The 9,952-nt window shown below is 43.4% G+C and overlaps 1 pseudogene; it reads right to left on the minus strand.

The window, feature by feature from the left end:
- Positions 1-1,020: 1,020 nt before the first annotated feature.
- LOC132417727 (calpain small subunit 1 pseudogene) lies at positions 1,021-4,612 on the minus strand (annotated as a pseudogene).
- Positions 4,613-9,952: the final 5,340 nt, after the last annotated feature.

Genomic DNA, 9,952 nt, shown 5'->3' on the forward strand with positions numbered 1-9,952 from the left:
GGTGATATGATACAACATGAAAAACAAAACAAAAACCCTGGGTACTTAGTCCTTAGGTAGTACCTGATCAAATACCCCGTTTGTTACAGATCCTTCAACTTCTACACTGTTCCATCACTTCCCAAGATAAAAAGGGGGGTAGGGGCTTCCCTGGTGGCGCAGTGGTTGAGAGTCCGCCTGCAGATGCAGGGGACACGGGTTTGTGCCCCGGTCTGGGAAGATCCCACATGCCGCGGAGCGGCTGCGCCCGTGAGCCACGGCTGCCAAGCCTGCGCGTCCGGAGCCTGTGCTCCGCAGCGGGAGAGGCCACAACAGTGAGAGGCCCGCGTACAGAAAAAAAAAAAAAAAAAAAAAAGGCGGGGGGGGGGAAGACTATGGATTTCTGTACTGAGGGAACTTTTCTGAGCTAACTAAGTAAATCTGAATTGTAGCACAAAATAGCAGTGTTAAAATCTTGAGCTGTATGTTAGTTCTTCAAAAAGGCTTTGAGGTATGCATGAGTTTATAGTGACTGCGAAAAGTTGTTGGGCTGGTTTTTTTTTTCAGAGAGAGCAGCCACTGGGGTACATTTTTGTCCTTTTGGGCCTGGCAGGCTGGGAGCAGAATACAGACAAAGGCACTGGGGCATATGGGCCTGTTATGGCCTGGAATTCGGGCTCTCCGGGTGGTAACTGAATGGGTATGCCAGGGTGTGTAGGGACTGGACTGATTCTCCCAGAACTGAGAGAAGGGCCCTTGGGATGTGGAAGCAACGCAAGTGTTGGACATGGCACTGGTGCGGGAGAGGGGTCACGCAGTGGGTGTGAGATTGGGTGTGCTGGCCTGGGGTCACCCTTCGGGCAGGGCGTGGTGAAGCTTGTTGGGCCCTGGCTGTTGGCTGAGAAGCTGGATGCCAAGGGCTGGGAGAACTGAAAGGCCCGTGAAGGTATGACTGCCATCAGCCTCAGCCCTGGGAGAGACGGAAGAGTCCAAGGTGAGTCCTGCGGCGAGGCAATGAGGGGGCAGGTCTGGGGCTCCCATTCAGGAATACATGGTCAGCTGCAGCCACTCCTGGCTGTCCACCTGGATTTGTCCGGTGCCACGTCTGTCAAGAGGTTTGAAGGCACAGAAATCTGACGAGTCTGACCAGACAGCTGATGAAGCTGTCAACATCCGTGTTCCCTCCCCCATCTGAGTAGCGTCCGATGATCCTGTCGTCGAGATGCTCATTCAGGCGGAACCCTGCTGCCTCAAAGGTTCCTGGGGAGTTCACCGCTGCCCATGGTCCCTGAACGGTCAACGTCAAACTGTTTGCCACATTTTGATGTTGCTCCACAAGCACTAGAATTCCTCGAAGCCCAGCTTGCCGGTCGTGTCACTACCACGGTCACCATGATGCAACAGGATTCAATGCTAAAACCGTCAGTCTTCAGACCGGGAGGTCGGGTCACGACTTGGTTGAGAATGTTCGTGAATTCTGTGGCACTGACTCTCTAGCCAGCTGGGCAAAGACTCTCCGGCACTGCCGGACCTCCTCACTCTGATTGGCCCGGATGATGGCGTAACGGGTGCGTGGGGCGGGGCTCTGGGTGTAACGCGCAGGCGCCTCACGGGCGACGCTAGTAACCCGGCCGGGAAACGCCGGCCGCGCTGCGGCTGGCCGTTCCGCCAGCACCCCCGCCTTTGGCCCTGCTGTCCTCTGTACCACCCTCCCCACCCCAGCCACCGTCTCCCCCTGACTCCAACCAGGGTGCCCCCTTCTTCCCCCTTCCCCCTCCCGCTCCTTCGAGAACGAGTTAACCAGGACCGTGGCTGTGACTCAAGATTACGCCTCAATCACACGCTCGCCGGTCTGCTCACCTGTGCGGCCTCCCTAGCGTTGGACTTCGGGGGAAGGCTGCTTGAGAAAACTCTAGAAAATTAAGCAACAAACTCCAGTTATCTCCAGAAAAAAGAAGAAAGGAAAACTTCAAAGGTAAAAAAAATTAAGCCAGTAAAAAATTTGCTGCCTAAAGGTTCTTTTACGAGGCCTGTGGGTTTTCATCTTTCCGTATGCCAATAACTTAGACATAGTGTTTAATTTGCTGCTTTATGGTAGAAAATTCTTTGATTCAACAATGATTTGTTCAATAATAACTTCTTCAACAACTTTGTGGTGAATACCGGACGTGGATATGGGGGCAAAATAGAACTGTAAACTGGGATAAAAGACGGAAGATGCCACTGCAAAAAACAGCCAGGTACCAAAATTCAAGAAAAAAGATAGGAATTAATTCTAAGGGATTTATTCTTCAGCGTGACCCATGAATGCCGGGTCATCCATATAATGTCCCACCCACTTATTGTACAAACTGAACAGTGAGGCCTAAGGTCCTTGAAAATTCTCCTCACTTAAAAATAAATGCGTCTACCTTTGTTGCACATTTAACAGTGTGCAAAGAACCTGTGAGAAACGTGTTTTTGAATAGAGCTAATAATAACAAGGAGTATTAAAAAGTGTGATGTCGGTCCTTTAAAATTGTTTTAAGTCAAAGATCATCTGCTAGCATATGGATTTCAACTTTGCTACCCTAAAGAGATGGCTTCAGATTACAGTGTTTAAAAAATTTAGTTTACTCTCTGAACTCCAATTTAATATTAACTTTCGCTTAGAGAAATGTCTTTTGAAATCTAACCTGAGCTAAAGGAAAACTTCCGCTGACAATTCCTTTTGGCGGGGAACCATTCTTTGCCACTCTCAGTGTTCCCCACCTTGATCCTTCTGGTGTCTATTTCTGTTTTGTTTCTGAACTCAGAGAGGGTCAGAGTATGATCCGTTCTTCCTCTAAAACCCCAGCATCACCTAGAATTGCAGACCAGGCAGGCGTACAGCAGACCTGCCCACACATGCCATCAATGTCAGGCAGACTCAGACCAGAGAGATCCTTCTCTGATCGTGGAGAGAGATCATGAAAAGTGTGTAAAAACTAGGCTTGTACCCTGGTTCATTACAGAGTCACCTTGGCTTACACAACTAAAAGAAGAGGTTCCCTGATGGCTCATGAAACCCGGAGGAAACCTGACCTTAAAAATGCTAAACATATGGATTACAATTGAACACCATATTGTCCCAATATTCAGAAAAGTGATGAAAGATTTTCAGTTTTAATCCCAGTGTTGGTCTCCTGAAGACACATAGAGTTTCAAATAGTGCAGGCCTCATCCCTGAATTTTTTTACATGAACTTTTAGCCAAACAGCTGGTAAACAGGTTTCCTTGAATTCATTCAAATATCTCATTATCTTTTCAAAGTTTCCCTTTGAACGTTCATTTCTCTGCTAGTCTAACTTCTTATCACTAATTTCTTCAATGGGTATAAGGATCATACTCCTTGCTCCTACAATATTATGCAGATCTATAACACTCCTAAAATGAAAACCATAGTGCTAGACTTGCTGTCATAATTGTCATAAAAAGACTAATTTAGTCTCTCTCTAATTTAAAACAAGATACTAATATATTTTAAGGATTCTAGAAAAGAGGCATTGCTATTTTCACTCATTGTTACTGACCAGTCTTCTTAGAGTTTTAAGTCTTGCATCTGTTTTCTCCATGTTTTCTTAACTGAAATATATCCTATTAAAACTGGGAAGCAGGGCTTCCCTGGTGGCACAGTGGTTGAGAGCCCGCCTGCCGATGCAGGGGACACGGGTTCGTGCCCCGGTCCGGGAGGATCCCACGTGCCGTGGAGCGGCTGGGCCCGTGAGCCATGGCCGCTGAGCCTGCGCGTCCGGAGCCTGTGCACCGCGACGGGAGGGGCCGCGGCAGTGAGAGGCCTGCGTACCGCAAAAAAAAAAAAAAAACAAAAAACTGGGAAGCAACCATCCTAGGTTAAGATTTCAATACATGTTTCTCTCTTTTCCTTGCCAATGTATTTCTCTGATTGTCCCTTATTTCCCATAGCATTTAATACCCATATAATGCAAAAAGATCACCATGTTACCTAATGGATTTGTACATGTACATATGGTACATATCTTGAAACAGCTTTTAATTTTATATAGCTGTGCAGTCAGCTGCTGGTTTCTACTGCTTCTAGAAACCTTGCCAGACCATCTGCAGACCTCTAATACTTCTGACCAGAGGGTAACTGGCAGGAATTAAATGTTACGACCGTATTCAGCAAAATTTCATGATTCCAATGCCCTAACTCAGAAGCAATACTAACTGGCCTTCAGAAAGAGACAGAGGTTAGCAAGACCTCTACGTTAACTACAGTAATGCTTCTCTGAGTCAGCAAATATTATTGACACGAGTAGCAGAACTCAGACCCTACACAAATATCAATCATCAGCTGGTCAGAATAATAGGACTGGGTATGTGGACAATAGCAGAAAGATGTTCTAGATGCTGGGCATACCTTCTTGGAATCAGGAGGAATTATTGTGACTGGCTTTGGGAACACAGTAAATTATAGGATCAGGCTAACTAATTGCAGCTTTAAGGAATCCCCACTAGCAGAAAATACTCACTAGACCAGGGGTCCTCAACCCCCGGGCCATGGACCAGTACTGGTGTGCAGCCTGTTAGGAGCCGGGCCGCACAGCAGGGGGCGAGTGAGCTGCTGCATCTGCCGCTCCCCATGGCTCCCCATCGCTCGCATTGCCACCTGAACCATCCCCACCCCCACTGGTCTTCCACGAGACCGGTCACTGGTGCCAAAAAGGTTGGGGACCTCTGGGCTAGACTGAAGGAAACAAGCTAGTTTAGCTGAGCTTCTGTGTAGCAGGTGACCTGAAGGTGAGGGTGTGTAGGACACCCGTGAAACCTTGTAGACCAGTTTTTTTTTTAAATCCAGTGGTTTTCTTTCTCTCTTTTTTTAACATTTTATTTACTTATTTATTTTTTGGCTGCACGGTGTGTTAGTTGCAGCATGCGGGCTCCTCTCTAGTTGTGGTGCGCAGGTTCCAGGGCGCGTGGGCTCTGTAGTTTGCAGCAGGCGGGGTCTCTAGTTGAGGCGCTAGAAATCAGTAGTTGCAGCGCGCCGCCTTACTTGCCCCACGACATGTTGTGGGATCTTAGTTCCCTGACCAGGGATCAAACCCGAGTCCCCTGCATTGGAAGGCGGATTCTTGACCACTGGACCACCAGGGTAGTCCCTGCACACCCGTGTTGATGCAGCTAATCTGAAAATGGTTGTCCCCTTCCTCCTCAATAATCCACTCCAAAGTGACATGATTTGTGTATCATCACAGATTCATAGTTAACTCCTACAATTCTTTATTCCTGTCCTCTAACCATTTAGTTATCACGTATAATGATTACATCACTTGCTTCCTTGTATAGCGCCCCCCATAAAGGGATGTTTTGGGGGAAAGGGCGCACATACGCCATGCACACGTGCTGCTGTGTTTGTTGTTTCAGGGGGAGTCTAAAGTTGTTGCATTAGTCAGAAGGGAACTTCACACTTTTATTTTGTGGGTGGAGTGGTAGACAGAGTGAAATGTGGAGGTATGCATGACAGGAAGGAAAGGAAAATGGACAGCGAATGCGTTCCTCATTCTATGAGACTGTGAGGTAACTGATGTTGTTTGGAAAGTTCAAGTTCAAATTCCAGAGATTGGTGGTTATATGTAGAGATGTAGGTATATGGAGACACATAGCATTGGGCTAGCCTTCTTTGTTTTTGAAAATCAACTTTATTGAGATATCATTTACGTACAATGTAATGCATCCATTTAAAATGCACAACTCAGTGTGTACACATGAGGAACTACTGCCACAATCAAGATGGAGAATATTTCTATCGTTCTCCAAAATTTCTCCTTGCTTCTTTGTTGTCCCTCCCTTCTTCTACTTTGGCCCCAATCAAAACAGAGCCGCTTTTTGGTCACAGATTTTTTTAATTTTCTAGACTTTTATATAAATGGAATCATACTCTTATGTCTGGCATCGTACACGCAACATAATGATGTTGACATTTATTCATTTTGTTGTGTATTTAGCAGTTTGTTTCTTTTTATTGTTGAATAATATTCCACCATGTGCATGTATCACTTTCTGTTTATCCATAACCTGCCGGTGAACATCTGGATTGGTTTTGATTTTTGATCGTTGTGCATGAAGCTGCTATGGATGATTTCCAATTTAGGGTTATTGTGTGCAAAACTGTTATAAATACTTGTGTACAAGTCTTTGTGTGGACATATGTTTTCATTTCTTTTGTGTATATACTTGGGAGTGGAACATCTGGGTCATATGTTTCACTTTTTCAGAAATTACCAAAAGGTTTTTTTCTGAATGATTGAGCCATATAATATTCCCAGAAGGGGTGTATGAGGATTCCAGTCGCTGAGCATCCTCACCTCCATTTGGTTTTGTCCATTTTAATTATAGCCATTCTAATGGGTGCATGGTGGAATCTCACGGTAGTTTTAATTTCCATTTCCCTGGTGACTAGTGTCATTTACATCTTTTCATGCAGCTTGTATACTGTCATTAGTGAAGTGTCTGTTCAATTCTTTCACTTATTTTTTAATTGGATTGTTTGTCTTTTTATTATTGCATTGTAAGTGTTCTTTAAATAGTCTGGATACAAGTCCTTTGTTAAATATATGCTTTGCAAACATTTTTTACATTCTCTTGGTTGTCTTTTCATTTTCTTGACAATGTCTTTTAAAGACCCCAATTTTTAAAAATTAATTAATTAATTAATTAATTTATGACTGCATTAGGTCTTCATTGCTGCATGCCAGCTTTCTTTAGTTGCATCAAGTGGGGGCTACTCTTCATTGTGGTGAGCAGGCTTCTCATTGTGGTGGCTTCTCTTGTTGTGGATGACGGGCTCTAGGCACATGGGCTTCAGTAGTTGTGGCACTCGGGCTCAGTAGTTGTGGCGCATAGGCTTAGTTGCTCCACGGCACGTGGGATCTTCCCAGACCAGCGCTCGAACCTGTGTTCCCTGAATTGGCAGGCGGATTCTTAACCACTGCACCACCAGGGAAGCCCTAAAGACCCAAATTTTTATTTTGATAAAGTAACTTACTGGCATTTTCTTTTATAGCTCATGGTTTTTCTCTCCTATTTAAGAAATCTTCACAAAACCCAAGGTCACTAAAATTTCTCCATTGTTTTCTTCTAGAAATTTTATAGTACTAGGCTTCACATTTAGGTCTATGATCATTTCAAGTTAATTTTTGTGTATAGTTTGAGTTGACACTTTTTTTTTTTTGCATATGGATATCCAGTCATTCCAGCATCATTAGACATATATGTGTGGATCTCTTTCTGGACTCTATTGTGTTTCATTGTTCCTTTTGTCTATCTTTCTGTCAATACTGCACTATCTCGATTTTTGTAGATAGCATAAGTTCTTCTTACACTATCAAGGTCCATCTTGTTCTTCTTTTTCAAAATTGTTTTGTCTATTCTAGAGCTGTCACCTTTCCAAATAAAATTTAGAATGAGCTTGTCAATTTCAGGGAGAATACTGGCTGGGATTTTGACTGGGGTTACTTTGAATCCCTCAGTCAATTTGAGTAGAATTGAAATCTTAACAGTTGAATCTTTCAACAAACCTATGAATTTTAACGTACTATGAATCGGAACCTTCCAATAAACCTATGAACATGGATTATTTCTCCATGTATGTGATTCTTCCTTAATTTCTTTGAGCAATGTTCTATAATTTTCAGTGACGAGTTCTCACATATCTTTTGTTAAATATATTCCTAAATATTGTTTGTTTTTAGGTACCCTTGCAAATCGAATTTTTATTATTTAATTTTCTGATTGTTGACTGCTGGCGTACAGAATACAATTAACTTTTGGATGCTTCACTTTGTACTCTCCCACCTTGCTAAATTTACATATTAATTCTAGTAGCTGTCATGTAGATTTCCTTGAGGTTTTCAGCACAAATACTCATGCCATCTGTAAATAGAGTCCAATTTTCTTCTTCCTTTCTTTGCTTTTGATATTTATTTTGGTTTCTTTTTTTTTTTTCTTACTTCCATTTTATTGTTTTGTACTCAATTTTTGCCCTCGTTGCTCACTGGGGATGACCCACCGCTACGTTAAAATCCCTGATCTGGGGAAATTTAGCAGAGATCTCAAACTAAGGCAGGAATAGGGCCAGGAAAACAGCTGATGGATTAAAGAAGAAACAAAAAAGAGACACTGTGAAGAAATATAGTTAGCTAGAGGCAAGCCTGCAGTTTTAGCTTTGCTCTGCTGCTGCTGTTGCTGGTCACGTCGAGGTCTTTTTGAGCTGGTTGGAAAGAAGGAGAAAATGTGTGAGAGCTGTGAGTGGATGGGTCTTAGCTGTGGCTGGAAAACTCTGTGGACGTTAGGAACTCCTAGGATTTTCAAGTGAGGAGGCCAGTATCAGTCATAGGCCAACATGCTAATCAGATCCCAGTTCCCCCTCCCGTGCACATCCACCCACTGAGTCTCCGCCTCAGTTTTTGGATCCTTCCCAGAGACCTTTCCTTCTTCCCCTAGCAAAAGCTCTCAGGAAATATCTGAGCCCCTTTCTGTGATTAAATTCTGCCCCATCCCCACACCTCACCCGCTGTTACGTTTTAACAAGGTGTATCTGAAGATGTTTTAAGTCCCGAACAATGACAGCACAAACACAACAGCAAAACATGTAAAGGAAGAAAATAGCATTTATTGAACATCTACGAACCCTATGATGCCCCACGGTTATTATTTAATTATAATAAGGTCTAAAATAGGATTTGTGTCCTCATTATAAAGGACTGGGGTTTAAGAGGTTCAGCCTTTTGTTCAAGGTCATATAAAAATTGGAGAATAAATTTGAACCTCAATCTGAGTTTAAGTATAGGCGTTTTCCACTGCACTCATCTGACCCTTCCATATTACTGAACACTTTGTGTAATATATTTGCTGACTTATCACTGACTCTACTATACTAGATTGTACATTTCTTGTCTGCAGGAGTGCACTCACCATTATACACCCAACCTCCAGCACAGGGCACGGCAAATAGTAGTTATACAGTGCCAGCTTGTTGAATTGATTTAAATACCAAGAGAACAATGTGTCTACTTGCTTTATTTATTCATTCATTAAACAAATACTTTTTTGTGGTTAGACACATAGATCTAGAGTGGAAGTCACATAAGCAAATAAGCAATTAATTCTACACAGTGTTACAAGCAATGATACAGGACGAATAAAATATTGAGGAAACACAGAAAAGAGATACCCAGCATGGCCTTGGGATGTCAGCAAAGTCTCCCTGAAGGAGGAGGGATATTTTGACGTTTGATATCGAGAATGATGCGTTGTGAAAGAAGGAAGATAATCCAGACAGAGAAGGCAGTCATGTGCAAGGTTGGGAGTGAGAGAGAGTGTGACACAGTCAAGAAAATGTAAATAGCTCAGTGTGGTTGGGACATAGAAGGTGAGACATGGAATGATGAGAGATGAGGGCAGACAATGAAACAGGTGTCAACTATGAGAAGATTATCATGTTCTGTTAAGGCTTTATCCCAAGGGAGCCAACGAAGGGATATAATCGGCAGATGGCAGAATCTGATTTCTTATTTAGAAAGACCATCCTGGCTGACTTCTTTGTGGAAAATGATGGGGGTGGGGCAGGACACCATTTGGTAAAGAATCGCTGAATTCTAGATGAAGGATGATTGTGGTCGAAACAAAGATAAAGAGTATGGGATTGGGGAAAGTGGGTAGATTTGAGAGATAACGAAAGTAAAATGAATAGGATTTGGAGACTGAGTAATTTGGGAGTAATGGAGAAAGGATTGATGAGGATGTCTTAGGTTTGGGGTTTGGGGAAATGGTGGATAGCCAGGCCATTTATGAGCTCTTGAACCCAGGTGAAGTATTCGTGTGAAGAAGAATACCTCCAATAAATATCATCCCAGATGGTGTACCGGAACCTTAAAATCATCATAATTGTTTCAGTAAATTATTAGCCTCCCCCTCTCCAGCTAACTCGCCACAT

Source organism: Delphinus delphis, chromosome 21 (genome assembly GCF_949987515.2).
Source record: "Delphinus delphis chromosome 21, mDelDel1.2, whole genome shotgun sequence".
Taxonomy (NCBI): Eukaryota; Metazoa; Chordata; class Mammalia; order Artiodactyla; family Delphinidae; genus Delphinus; species Delphinus delphis.